This window comes from Phacochoerus africanus, chromosome 11 (assembly GCF_016906955.1).
Source record: "Phacochoerus africanus isolate WHEZ1 chromosome 11, ROS_Pafr_v1, whole genome shotgun sequence".
NCBI lineage: Eukaryota > Metazoa > Chordata > Mammalia > Artiodactyla > Suidae > Phacochoerus > Phacochoerus africanus.
This window is the reverse complement of record NC_062554.1, coordinates 8,880,458-8,895,405: the sequence shown is the minus strand read 5'-3', so window position 1 is coordinate 8,895,405 and position 14,948 is coordinate 8,880,458.

Below are 14,948 nucleotides of genomic sequence, written 5' to 3'. Positions count from 1 at the left end.
GGATGAGGCCAAGTAAGATGTGTGTCTAATCTGTGGGCGCGAGAGTGACTGTGTCAGGTGGACAGGTTGGGTTTCAAAATGATCTGAATCGACTTGACCTACAGGTTCAAGTTCACCCAGGTAAATGTCAAGTCCGTACCTACCGGGGAAGAGGGGGAGGGAGAGGGGAAGGATTTATGGAGCACACACTATCTGCACACCCTTTGAATAAGATCGTTCACTTAGTTATGAAGCCCCTTGAGGGAGGACGTTGCTCTCATTGTATAGAGGAAGCAGCTGAGGCCCTGCGGGCGGAGCTAAGCCGTGGCTCTAGGTCATGGCTAGAAACAGAGCTGAGATCCAGACCAAAGCTGGTCGGACTCCTCAGTCCAACTGCTCACGAATTGTTTGGGATGCAGTGGAGCTTAACAGCGGATTATGCGAGAAGACAAAAACACCCATTTATGTGATGTTAGCCCCCACGTCGAATGCGGGGGCTTTCCTGAGCCTCAGTTCTGAGACCACCCCGGAGCCAGGCATCAGGCGCAGAGATGCGAACACCTAGCCCCTGGGCAAGCTGAGCATCTGGTCGAGGCAGAGAAACCAACACCACCACAGGTGAACTGACAGTTGTGGGCGTCCTGGGCGCTATGGGGGTCTAGGAACAGGGGCCTCCCGCCTCAGGGCATTCGAGGATGGTTGATCTGGGAGGTCAGGGAGCACATGGGTTGCCGGCCCAGGTAGAGGACACTGGCCTGGGCATTTGATGTCACCCCCTCTGCTCTGGGCTCACTACGAGCCCCGGGAAGGGTTGGGGCTAAAGGGATGGGGAATTTTGCCAACCCTCCACTCCCAGCCCGCAACCCAGAAATGGAAGAGAGCAAGAGGAGTGGGTGTTCTGGAAACCAGCGTGAGGGCCGTGCCTCTGGGAACTCTGGGAGGTTCTGGGACCTTGGGCTCCAACCATGAGGGTTCTTTTGTCACCGCCAGTGTGTCCTAAAGCTCTTCCATACAGTGAGGAGGACCAGAAGCGGGTGTTCAGGGGCAGTGGACAGGCAAAGCGCAGATGTCCTAAGCATCATTTGGAAGAGGAAAGGACAGACCACGTCCTTGTGCCCGTGGGGGTGACGCTGTGAAGAAGCTACGGAGGTCTACGCGGTGGGGGTAGCCTAGGTGGGCAGAGGTGGGAGGTCAGGGGACGGAGGAGGGGGCTGCTGAGATGCAGTTGTCAAGGTCTTCAAAGGCCACACCATGTGGGCCTTGCCGGCCTGTTCAAGATGTTCACTTTTATCCCAAAGGCAAGGAGAAGCCACTGAAGGCTTTTAAATAGAAGAGGTGACAATTTCATGAGCTTTTTGGAGAGATCACAGTCACTGCAGGATTGAAGAGGGGCCACGTGTGAGAAGACAACTGAGGGGATGCTTGGAAGAGCACAGGTGGATGGTGCCACTGCCTGGACTGCGTGGCGATGTGGACGCGGGGAGACGTGGTGGGTTTGTCCCTCGGGGCCTGGTGACAGACTGGGTCTGGGGGCAGGGGTGGGATGGCTCTGGAGTGCCTGGCTTGTGGATGATGAGATCATTCACTGAGAGAGGGAAGATGGAGGGTAGGGTGGGCAGATAGGGTGAACTCGGCCTTGGTCCTAACGAGAGAGATGCCCGGAAGACCAAGTGAAGCCGCTGAATGGGCAGCTGGACACTGACGTCTGGAGTTTAGGAGCCGTGTCAGGGCTGGAGCTGCAAAGCTGGGAGTTGTTGGCATTCAGGTGGTAGTTGAAGCCTCCTGCTTATTCAAGGCCCTTGGGATCCCCTGCCTTCCCTGGGGATGCAGGGCCCCGTCCTGCTCCGAGGCTGGCCCCGGGCCGCCACCTGGGCTCCCATGGCTGCCCCATCACAGTGCGTGGTCAATGTCTGCCTCCCTTCTTAGGTGGCGAGCTCCTCGAGGGCAGAGACCACATCCATCTCTGCATCCCCAGGGCTCAGCCAGGGGCCTGGCACAGAGGAGGCATGGGTGGCAGTTTGATAACAGAGGCATGAACCACCTCTCAGTGGAGTGGGCATGAGTTTCCCACCCTGGAAGGCACATGCATAAGGTTCTAGAGCCCACTGGGGAGTAGAGAGGATTCCTCTATCCAGCAGGTGTCCTCTCGGGATCCTCTGAGCCCTGGATTCGAATTTCCAGGACCTGAGTCACATTCCCTAGGGAGGAGGAAGTATTATTTCCTCTCATCCCTGAGTCCAAACCTCTCTGTGGCCTCCTCCTCCACTGGAGAGGTTTCTGGAGGCTGTGCTGACCTCAGCAGATGCTGCCCTCCCCCTCAAGCCTCTCAGCTCTGGAGCTGCCGCCCAAGCGTAGATGCCTTGTTAGAGGTTCGCAGAAGTTGCTGAGGTAGCTTTGGCCTGGCCGCTAGGGCTGGCTGCCTGCCCTGCCCAGCTTCTTCGACCTCAGCCCTGGCCTGGGCTCTCCTCCCTTCCCAGCCACCCCTACGCTACCCACTGCATTCCCTACTGCAGCAGCTTGGCCACTGCAGGAGCCAAAGTGGGCCTCCACCTGGAGATTCTGGGGGCTTGGCAGGAAAGGGGTGTACATGGAAGGAGGAAGCGGGGGAGCAGACTTGGGTGAAGAGGCTGGGAAGGGGGGCAGGGGATGGGTCTGGAAAGGGGCAGTGTGACACAGAGCAGAGGACATGCAGGATTATTTAGCTTCCTGGCTTTGCCCAGGGAGAAACTGAAGAGCTGGAAGGGAGGGGCGGGGGGGGGGGGGGGAGGTGGGAGAGGGCCCAGGAGGCTGTGACTGTGACAGTCCCATCTGTAGGAGGGGCTGGGTGCTATGAGGGTCCTGGGGCAGGAGGTTCAGGAGTCCAGGTTGACTGAGATGGACTGGTTTTCCTGTATGAATCAGGTGTCTCCTGTCTTGTCTCCCTGTTACACGGGGAGCTCCTTGAACACAGGGACTCTGCCTCCTCCATGTGATTGGGATATTCCTAAGGCGGGGACTTGTCTAGAGTCTCCCTGAGGTGGGTAGACACGGCCCAGGCAGGACCAAACCTTCAACCTCTGTCCATCCACAGCCCTTGGCGTTGGGGCAGCACAGAGAGGAGAGGGGACTGGGCACCTGCAACTCAGACAAGGAGACAAGAAGACACCTCAGTGAGGCCTAAGTTGCACATGGCTGAGCAGCCCTGCGAAGGGGGAACCTCAAAGCCTGGGAAATGGGAGATAAAACCAGCAGAGAGGAAGGTTCCAGCCCCCCGCCCCCGCGGGCTGAATTCTTACAGGGGCAGCAGAGCCTGAGAACATGTACATTGTTACAAAAGGTGGGAATGCTGCAATCTTCCTACCCTGGCTCAGAGTGTTCGGCCTCAGATAACCGGCCAGGCAGTGACCCATGCCAGCTATGCCAGCTATACCAGCCCTGGTAGCAAACACTGTGAGGGACGGCCAGTTTGCCCCAGAAAACCCAGAACCCCCTTGGCTTCCAACCCACCATAGAACATGACCACAGGAACTTAAAATGGACCAAGACATGGCTGTACCATACCCTTTGTTAATATCATTTTTATGCTTGGTTTTAAAATAAAGCTTATTTTACTGTTAGTTTCAGAGAGGGCTCACCATAGAAAATTTGAAAAATAGAAGTTGAAAGAAAAATAAATAGACCCACCATTCCACTATCCAGAGATTTTTTTTGGACAAATTTCCTCCCAGTCTCTTTTCTATGCATACTTTCTCCATGATGGTGTTAACACTGCCCTGATCTTTAACAATGTTTTTATTTTATCTTATTTTATTATTTTATTTACTTATTTTTGTACTTTTGTCTTTTTAGGGCCGCACCCAAGGCATGTGGAGCTTCCCAGGCTAGGGGTCTAATCAGAGCTATAGCCACCGACCTGCGAGACAGCCACAGCAACACCAGATCCAAGCCGCATCTGCGACCTACACCACAGCTCATGGCAATGCCAGATCCTTAACCCACTGAGCGAGGCCAGGGATTGAACCCGCAACCTCATGGTTCCTAGTCGGATTCGTTTCCCCTGCACCATGATGGGAACTTCCCTATTTTATTTTTTCTTATAATTATTAAGGTAAAGTATAATCTTTGGTTTTTTTTTTTAAAGGAAAGTACAGAAAAAAGCACAAAAAAATCAAGAAAAAATTATTCACAATCCCATTAGCCCATAAATCATTGTGTGAAGATATTGGAATATTTACTTCCAGTCATTTTTCTGTGCCTCACACTTAAAACACATTAGGAACCATAAGTACAAATTCTCTGTGTTTACAATTTGGGAGACAGCATTATGTATTTATAATAACAAAATCACCCACCTGTATTTGAATCCTGACTCCATCACTTACCAGTGGAGTGACTTTGAGAAAGTTACTAGACCTCTAGAACCTCAATTGCCTCATCTCTAAAATGGGTCAATCCTTATCCAGTGAAAAAGAGAATTTGCTGAGTTCCCTTGCAGTGCAGCAGGTTAAGGATCTGGCATTGTCACAGCCTCAGACCCTGGCCAGGGAACTTCCACATGCCATAGAGAGAGAGAGGGTGTGTTAGCTGTGCAGATTTGTTTATATAGAAGTCCTGGAATGTGTCCAGCATTTAGGGATAGTAGGCATCTGTCACATCTTGTGCTGCCTGTGACTAATCTATTGCTTTTTTTTTTTTTTTTTTGAGTGAATATCCCACTAGGTCAGTTCTTATGGCACCTGGGATGGGGATCTTCCATTTCAAAGCTAAAAGGGGCCAGATATTTTCCCACTGCCACCATCTGCCAATTTGGCCAGTCCCTGGCTCAGGACTTTGATGTGACAATTAGTGAGGCTAGGAAGAATATTCATTCAAATTCACTTGTGCTGACATGTAGCAGTGCCACGTCCAGGTGTGCAGTGCTGTGGAGATGTTCAAAGGTCGGTTAGGCTGGTGGAGGTGTTGGGGCCCCCTGTTCCCATGGCATGAACTTAGCTGTGACTCCATCTGCCCACTCTTGATTCTCCAGCTTTCTCATCCATTCTGAGCTGCCCAGTGGAACTGCTACATTTTTTTTTTCTGTTTTGCTTAGTCCGAGTCAATTTCTGTTGCTTGTAATCACAAAGGTTGCTTCCTAAATCTTTTCCACAGTAGCATAAATTTTAAGCACGAACTTCAATTCCCAGCCAAAGTTTTAATGCAGACAAGTCCTGGATGTGCCTGAATGTTGTGCTTAATGCTGATCTTTTGGACAAAGAACAGGGTGACCCTAGATCTGTGCCTTGTTGCTCAGCCCAGAGCCTGTGTGGAGAGAGGAGATACTCAGAGCTGCTTGAAGGAAAGAATGAAGGAAGAGAGAGAGCAGGCAAGGGATGGAGTCCTACGTGCCCACTTTCTGCAAGCAGTTTGTCTGTGGTCCACCTGAATTTCTGAGTTTTTATGGGCCTCTCCCTGATGAATCCTGTGACTTGAGCAGCCTAAAACCATTGCAACTCATCTTCCCCTCCCTGGCATCCTCCCGTGTTTTCCATTGGATGGCGTGACCCAAGATAAAACCCTGAGTAGCTCCCCAAACCTTTCCAGTCCAACTCTTAAATGTTTCTCAGTCCATGCCTTGCCTCCCTCCCCAGGATACCAGCTTAGTCTGTCATTTTCTGTCATCTATCTCAATTTGCTCATGGGGACCTGACCTTGCTCGCCACAAGACTGGGCTTCAAGAGTTAGGTATCAGGCTCCAGAGGCCAGGTCACGTTTGACCAGCAGGACTGCTTGCCTGGGTATCTCAGGCCTTAGGCAAGGGGCTGCAGGCAGACCCAGCCAACAAGCAGAGCACCAGAGACACCAGCCAGGCCTGGATCTCACCTGGAGCCAAGTTTGGGACTATCAGTTTGGTAAGGGGAGGTATTTGTGTGCCTTTCTAGAACTCCTAGAGGACAGGGGATGAGTCTCATTCAGCTCTTTATCCCCCACTCCCACTCCCCCAGCCCCCCTCCCCAGTCCTGGCATAGGGCTTGGCATACTGTCAGGGCTCAGGAAGTGGGCATTGACCCGAGACTTTGGGGTCACTGCCTCAGTCCCCCCTTGGCACGCCATCTGAAGCTAGACCTGGACCAGCTACCTCTCCTGCCTCAGCTCCCCCCTTCCTATCTCATGCTCTAGACTCCATCCACACCAACTAGTTCCCTGAATGTGTGCCAGGCTGTCTCAGCGCCATGCTTTTGTACATGCTGTTCTCTTTGCCGAAGGCCCTCCCTCAACCGGGCCAGCCTGCCGATCTCCCACTAATCCCTTCTTCCTTTTAGGCTCAGTAAGTGCAATTACCACCTCCCCTGGGGAGCCTTCTCGAACTGACCTCGTGACCCATCTGGGTCCTGCATGCAGTGATACCACTAGGCCACACTTCTGCGGGAACTGGGTCTCTTTCTCTCCATACTTCCAGTGCCCAGCCGGGGCCTGGCACAGATGGCAAACCAGGGGGTGTTAGGTGGCTCTCTACCCCCCAACACACACACATCTGGAAGGCAGGAGATGCAGCTGGAGAGGTTGTAGGACCTTGAATGCCAGGCTAAGGAGAGAGGCCTAGTCAGATTTCATTTTTCAATAATCCTGGTGGCCAGGACCCCCTCATTTTGGGGAAAGAAGACTGATTTTTCAGTTTATCCCTCCCCTAGCCCAGAGAATAGGGGATGGTTTTTGACAGGAAGGTGGGCCTCTGCCTGACGTCATGGCCTCCCCTTCCCCTGGACCCCCTTCCTTGCCTGCCTTTACCCCCAACGCCTGAAGTCTCTTCCCCCAAAGCTTGGGGTCCAGGATCCAACCGCACTACTCAAAGGCCAAGTCCAAACCTCATCCCCTGTTATGTAAGTGAATTATCCGCTGTTCCCAACTAGCGCCAGCCAGATCTCCTCCTCCTCCTAATTGATTTAATCTTCTCATACCAGAGAGCTGGGCGGGGCTGGGGAGACAGTGTTGATCAGATGCCAAAAAGTCAGTGACGTGGGCTCATTAATTACAGAGAATCTAGGTCATGGATTGGCTCTGGGTGGCTGGTGTTTTTCCCCTCCCCTGCCATTTGGGCCTCTCCAAGGCCATTTTCAGCTTCTCCTTAGATTTTTCATCTTCTCCTTAGACCTCAAACCTCAGGCCTAAATGGAGTGAAAGCTGAGGGTCCCATTAAACCCTATTTCTGCCTCTCAAATCTCCCCAAACCCTCCGCTCAGGATGGAAATGCCCTGCATTCCAATCTAAACACAGCTCAGTTAACCTACTTGTTGAGGATTGAAAAGATACACAGATGATTTAATTTGAGGATGGGAAGAGCCTTCAGAGATGTCTTTATTTACTTCCCACACCAAGCACGTCTCCCCTCTGTAGCTTCTCTGATAGAAGATGCCCAGATCCTACCTGTGCAGCGCCACGGATAGGAAGCTCACTTCTCTAAGAAGGTTCTCCCCTTGTATGATGTCCTTTCTCACGTGGGGCTGAGCCCTCAGCTTTGTGACTTCCTCGGGAAGCCAGTTTTGCCTCTGGAGCCACATGGCCGGCCCCAGGATGGCCACCTGATCCTGGGACATGGTCATTGTCACCTCTAACTTTTCTCCAGGTTGAACACCTTGGTTGTTGTTGATCATCTTCTTCTCCCCTCCCCTCCCCCCTCCTCCTCCTTCTTCTTTTTTTAAACCAGCTCTTCACTTGGTAGATTTTACAGATGACTCCTCTCTGTATCTCTCAGGTAGACAAGCCGTGGATGTCATCATCCCCCCACCCCCCACCCCTGATGCACAGAGCAGAGCACAGGCTCCAGGGCAGCGTGGACAGCTCAGGTCAGGGCTGGACCCCCACCCTGTTTGATCTTGATGTTAGACTTTCATTGATACCAAGCTGAGATCTTTTGGGGCCTTAGTGCACTTTGAACTCTACTTGGGTGCAAAGTCAACTCACCCCCGTAGTAATTTTTCTCACATTAGCAATGGAAGGTCTCCAAGAAAATGATCTTTGTTATATTAGGACTATCTCCATGTTTCCCATAATTCTTCTATCCATATACCCTGACATTTATCTTTCCATATAATCACGTAATTATACATCCACTCTTTCACCCACACGACTATATACCTATATATGGATCTACCCATTCACCAAACACACTATCCACCTACATACCCTTCCATTCAGCTGTCCCCATGCATGTACTCATTCGCCTGTCCATCTGCCCACCTACCTACCAACCCAGTTGCCCATGTATCCATTTTCTTTCTGCCTATACAATCATGTACTTATCTGCCAGTCCATCCATCCACCCACCCATACACCCACTCACCCATCCACACATCATCCCTTCATCTCCTCTCTCTCCTAGTCACCCATACATCTATATTCATCATCCGTCCAACTCTCTATTCATCCATCTAATACTGAGATTCTATTACATTTCGAACCTTGTGTTGAGTATTCTGAGGGATTCAAAGCTGAATAAAATACAGACTCTCTCTCTTCACTCTTCTTAGGAGAAGGACAGGAGCAGATAAGGCAGTTGATGCTGAGAGTTATAAAAGAGGAACAAAGAAAATGCTTTGGGGATTCAGAGGAGATAGAAGTGGCATCTGGATAAGGCTATGGATGCCTTCTCACCAGGGGAGACTTTTGGTTTGAGCCTTGAAGGAATGGCAGGCGGTATTTGGACATACATAGATGCAATGGAAGTAATTTCAAGAAGCAGCAGCACATCCAAGATATAGAAAGAATTCCTATCTTCTTCTTCTTCTTTTTTTTTTTTTTTCTGTCTTTTTAAGGCCACACCCACAGCATATGGAAGTTCCCAGGTTAGGGGTAGAACTGGAGCTGCAGCTGCTGGCCTATGCCACAGCCACAGCAATGCAGGATCTAAGCCATGTCTGTGACCTACACTACAGCTCGTGGCAATGCCAGATCCTTAACCCACTGAGCGATGCCAGGGATCGAACCTGCGTCCTCATGGATACCAGTCGGGTTCATTAACCTCTGAGCCACGACAGGAACTTCATGTCTTATTCTTTATATCCCTGCCAAAGTGCCTAGTGCAGATATGGACACACATTAGTAACCTAATACATACTTTCTGATTGATATTTTTTCATTTCTCGACAGGGGCACCTCCCAACACTTGATCAGGATCAGGATAAGAATTCATTCTTTCTCTTTAAGAGGATTCTACTCTTGCCTTGTTAGATGGCCTTGAGCAAGTCACAAAACCTTTCCGGGTTTCTCTGAGTCTAGGGTTGAATTTCTGTCTCTATCAGATGATCCTTTTCCCCTAATCTTAGTTCCCTTTACTGTGCATTCTGCAGGGAGGTCAGCATTTCCACACATTTTAATTTTTCTTTTCTTTTTTTGGCAGCAATGAACACAATCCCACCTGTCTTCAACTTCTTCAGACTCATCCCCAGGCAAACATCTGCACTGGCTCTAGTGTAGAGGGAGGGACATGTTCCGAAAGGGACATAGAAATGAAGTAGAAGCCAGGAGCCATGAACTCAAATCCACTTTTGCCATGAGTTTGCTACATGACCTTGGGCAAATCTCTTTCCCTCTCTGTTTTAAAGTTTCCCCCTATAGAATTTTAGCGCTGAACACCACATTTGAGATCATCTAATCCAACATTCATCTTACAAATTGAAAAACAGGCTCAGAGAATGTACCTGTTTGCTCTAGAGCATGTCAGAATTAAGCTTCAAATTTTCTGACTTTCAGTTCAGGGTTTTCTTTATCCAACGACTACATTTTATCACCAGTCATAGCCCCCAAAATCTTGGGGAGAGCGTCCTCTCCCACCTCCGTTCTCCAGGAAACAATAAGTGAGTCTTGCAAGTGTTCTGGCCGGGTATTCCTGATTCATGCCTAGGTGGGGAGCTGGGCAGGCAGTATTTAAGAGCAAGTATTCCGAGCCTGACGGAGTTAATTATGTTCATCAGGGAGAGAGAAGAGAAAGGAACAAGGCGCTCTGGTTATCTACTGGGCCTTAATCAAATTGAGAAACGAGGAAATCCATCACCCAGAGGCTAAGGGAGTTGGAGAGCTCAGCTTCCGCTGGCTCCAAGTCCTGTAATGGGTTGGGCGCTGTCCAAGGTGCTGACATCTTCACTTACTGCTCTGGGTTGCTGGGAGGAGCTGGGAGGGGCCGCATGGGGCAGAGCGATGGCAGCTTTTAGGAGATGGCCCAGGATAGAATGAAAAAATGTCTGGACACATTGGGGAGAAGCTAGAGCTCCTAATCTTTCCTTTTCCATTTGCCTGTCTGATTTAGAGAAATTATCCCTTCTTAAATCTAGAATCTTGGGCTGGGATTAGGGAAATGAGAGGGGAGTGCCCTAGAGCCTTTGATCTCAGGGAGTGTACTCCCCCCCCCCCCCCCCGCCCCTGGCATGAGGATGGAAATTCAGTCTTTGTCCTTTGGAACTTCCACATATTAAGGGGAGATGTGGCTTCTGTTTTTATAAAATCCTCAGTTCAATGGCAGAGAAATGAACTTGCCTTTGGGAACCTATTAATCTGGTGGAGAATCATCATTCTGCCTTTAACTCTAACTCAAGTATGATATAAGGGAGGCAAGGCACAGACCCTGTTTACAAGGAGCCTTCAGTCTAATGGGGAAGACATGGTCTTTCTTTAGAAAACTCTGAGTTTGGCTGAAGAGACATGCCTTAATTTAGAGGGGAATGTCAGTTATAATCAAAGGGACAAGATAAACAGATATGTTAAAAGGTGCACTATGAAAAACCAAAGAGTCAGATCTTTACATTTGTAATTGAGGTTATTGGTCCTAGATGTTTGTGTCAATCAAGGAAGGCTTCCTGGTAGAGGTGAACATTTTGAGCCCATAGACCTTAGGCCTCCTGAGAATTACAGCCAGGCCTTTTCATTCTTTTATATCCCTTTTGGAATTAGCTCAAGTCTGGGCACAGAGAAGGTTCTTGTTTAATGAACAATCAGCAGATAGGGAGTGAATATTCTTACTTGGTGGGTGTGGAGACAGCTGAGTGAGGATGAGGTAGGAATCAGGAAAGAGGACTGGTTGGAATGGAATGCCAGAGGTTGGGGGTGGGCTAGGGAAGGCCGTGGGATGATAGCATGAGCAGAGCGAGTAGCCCAATGTGTGCCCAGGACAGTGAAGCACAGCATATGGAGCAACTCCCTCATGTTTTTGGATCTGGGGAGAGACACTCTATTGAATCTTGGGTTATTAAAGCTAGAGACTATTAAATTACAAAATCATAGACTGCTCAGCTTCTAGACCCACAGAGATGTGGAAAGTTAGGGTATTAAAAATCATAGCATCTTAGCAGGGCAGAATCACAAGGGTTGAAATTATAGAACTGTGGAATATTAGAGCCAAAGAGTCAAAAATCCGTATTAGAGAATCTTAAAACCCAAGAATCTCAGTGTCAAAAAGGAAAAAAACCCCAACAATTTATTGACTCCCTCTATTTGTATCAGTTATGGTGCTGGGAATGTTGGAATATACTAGAGTATATTATCCTATTTAATTCCCATGAGAAACTTTAAGATGTTCAATCCCATTCCTACTTAATGCAGTACTTCTGACAAATGTTTATCAAGACAGACTTGCATAAATTTCACCACAGGGAAGACATTGCCTCAGTGCATACCTCTACCCCCTGCTGAATGGAAGCTAGGAAGCTCTCCCTTATATAAGCTGCATTCTGTCTCCCTGTAGTGTCCCCACACTGGTCCAGTTCATGTCCTCTGAGCTCCACTGTGTAAGTCTAATCTCCCGCTCACATGACAGCTTTCCGGATGGCTAAAGACAGTCCTTATTTCTTTCTTCTTTCTCTAGGATAAGCTGGTTTGTTCATCCTGTAGCTAGAAATGGGACAGCAAGTCAAAGAATATTTGAGCTGGACTGGAAAAGCTCTTAGAGGTCATCTTGTCCAGAGACTTCCTTTTACCGCCAAGCAGTAGAGAATCATGGTCAGGAGCCTGGGCTTTAGAAAGAGATGAGCCTAAATTCAGAATCCAGAGATCCAGCACTAACTTGCTATGTAACCTTGGGCACATCCCCTAATATCTCTGGGCTTCGATCTCCTTATCTATAAAATAAAGAGAATAATAATATCGACATAGCAGAGTTAGTTGATGCGAGGCTTGATTGAGATAATGCAAGGGAAGCTCTTAGCAGTGTGCCTGGCACAAAGCAAGCAGTCAATAAATATTAGCTGTGATTTTTGGAGGCCCAGAGGGGGCAGGGACTTGCTCAAAATCACAGAGCAACTCAGAGGCAGAGCTGGGGTGAGACCAAGGACTCCTGCATCCCATCTCAGGGTCCTTTCCTGTTCCACATTTTTATTCTACCTTCCTGGGGGAAAGGAAAAAAAAAAAAAACACACAGGGAACTGGAATACTTGGCTCACTGAATCAGTTAGAATGCAAATAAGATGAAACTTGGTTTAGAGTGGCTTAAACCTTCTCTTTCCTTAACAAGGAAGCTGGAGGAAGGTGAATCCAGGATTGGTCTGGTGATTCAACCATGTCTCTGCTGACCCAGGCTTTTCCCATTCTAAACCTTGAGAGAGATGCCCCTTGTGATCACAGACTGGCTGATGTGACACCAAGCATTATGTCCTCCCAAGCAGGAAAAAGGGGTATGGGGGGCAAAAGGGGTCTTCTCTCTTGCCTCTCTCTTACCCAAGAGGGGAGGCTTCTTATATCTCACTGTCCAAAATAAAGTCACATGTCTGCTTAAGAGATGACTCACTGGCAAAGAGGAAGGGCATTTCCATGAATGGCTTTGATCATCCTTGGGAACATTGCTACTGGAAAGAGGAAAAGGGGATTGGCTGTGGGAGGCAACCAACAGTGCCTGGCATACCCACCCTCTGTCTCTTTTCTGGGTTGGGCTTCCCTCTCAACTTGGCCTCTGCCAGGTGGCCTTCTCTGATTTCCACCTCCTTGTCTCACAGACCCTCTTGCACCATGTACGTGAGGATTGCCCAATTCGAGTCACAGTCTACTTTGCTAAGCTCTCATCTTTTCATGTCCAAATCTTGTCTTCCCAGCCCCTCTATGTGAATTGGGAGAATAATACCAGCTACTCATGAGTAAGAACATATTGGGCTCCAGGCACCATTCTAGGCACTTGTGGTAGCCTACTTCCAAATGATTCCCAAAGAGCCACACCTGCCAGTATCCATTCCATTTTGTGTTCCCTTCCTACACTGTACCAACGTTAGTCTGTGTGACACATAGAATATGGTAAAAGTAATGGTATGTCACTTCCAAGGTTAGGTTATAAAACATACTGTGGCTTCCATCTTGGTAGATTCTCTTTCTTGGATCATTCATTTGGGAGGAGGAGACCTCTTTCCCTGATGCATTTTCTCTCCCAATTACATTAGTTAGCAGCTATTACATCTATTGTGTATATGTGATTCAAGACAAATAGGTTTATTAGAAAAAATATTGGCGTTTTAAGAGGGGGCATCCCTGGGCTCTTGAGCAACCTTGGCCACATTAACTTCACTTTTCTAAGCTTTGGTTTCTTTATTCACCATACAGGGACGATAGCCCCTGTTCCACATTGCTCACCAGGAAGCCATGAGGATCAAGTGTGAAGGTGCTTTGTGAAATGTAGAGAAGAAATTGAGGGCCTCGACCCACTTCTTCAGTTTCATCACTCACCATGATCTCCTAGACTGCACTGTTGCCCTGCTGAGCTAGTGGAAATTTCCCAAGCCTGCCAGGAGCTCTCTGTATGCTGAGCTTTTATTCTGTGTAGTTTCTTCTCCCTGAACACTCTTCCCAACTTCTCTACCTGGTGCGTTCCTACTCATCTTTCAAGACGCATCTTAGGTGTCCCCACTTCTAGGATGCCTCTCTTGACCTGGTTCAAGGCCTCCTACTTCTCTTGATTAGAGCACTAGTCTCCTGCCTGAGCTCTGGGCCTCCAGCTTCCCTCTTCATTCAAAGCCCCCATGGTGCAGCCTGCAGCCTTTCTAAAACACAAATCTTGTCCTGTCACTCTTGGCTTAAAATAACCGGTCAATTGAATAATCCATCAATCAATGCTTCAAGGGCTCCTCTTTGCCCTCAGGAAGACATCCAAAGCTTTCGGCTAGAACTCAAGGCTTGGTCCCCACTGGCGTCTCCAGCCTCAGCTCTCCTCTCTCTCCTGATGGCCCTGCACATGCAGCGCCTCCCAGCTACACCACTCTTACACCATAGCTTACACCAGCCTGCCCTCTCGTATCTTCCTATCTCTGTTGGTCCTATTGTTTCTCAGGCCCACTCACGTCTGCTCTCCCTGGGGTTTCCCATCTAATCTTTAAGGCCAGATCTGATTTAACCTTTTCTGGGAAGCCTTCCACAGTGGCCCCAAGAAGCAGCCCTGGCTCCCTCTTCTTCTCTCTGCGATATGACTACACATGCTTTTGTTAATCGTTGTCAGCTTGTCTTCTTATACTGGGGTTTTCCTGTACCAGACACACGGCTGCGTGCCCAGCATTGGCAGCACAGGGAAATAGAGCAGCCACGTGATTTGGTGGATAGTACGATGATTGAATGAATGAATGGATGGCGAATGAATGAATGGATGGCAAATGAATGAATGAATGGTGAATGAATCCATCCTTGAACCACCACTTTTTGGCCAGTCTTAGAACTGTTGTTTCCAAGGATTAGCCCATTTCATAGCAAAAGGGGAAGCAGAAGGAAGGGACTGCTCTGGAAGGGAGAAAGAAAATCAATAAAAATGTAAATCTGGTTGAGAAAAGCTGTCCCAGGCTGGCTGTGGGGAGAGATAAGCCTGGGCTGGCTGAGCCCTGCCTGACAGTGAAAGAGAGATTAGGCGACAACAGCACCGTAGCCGGGGCAGGGCAGGGGGAGCATGTCTCCCCTCCGAGGTGCCTCCCCCCTCTGACTTCATCGCCCACTCCCACCCCCACCTGCTCCTTAAATTCTTTCAGGGACATGGGAAGGGACAGGAAACTTACAAATAGTGA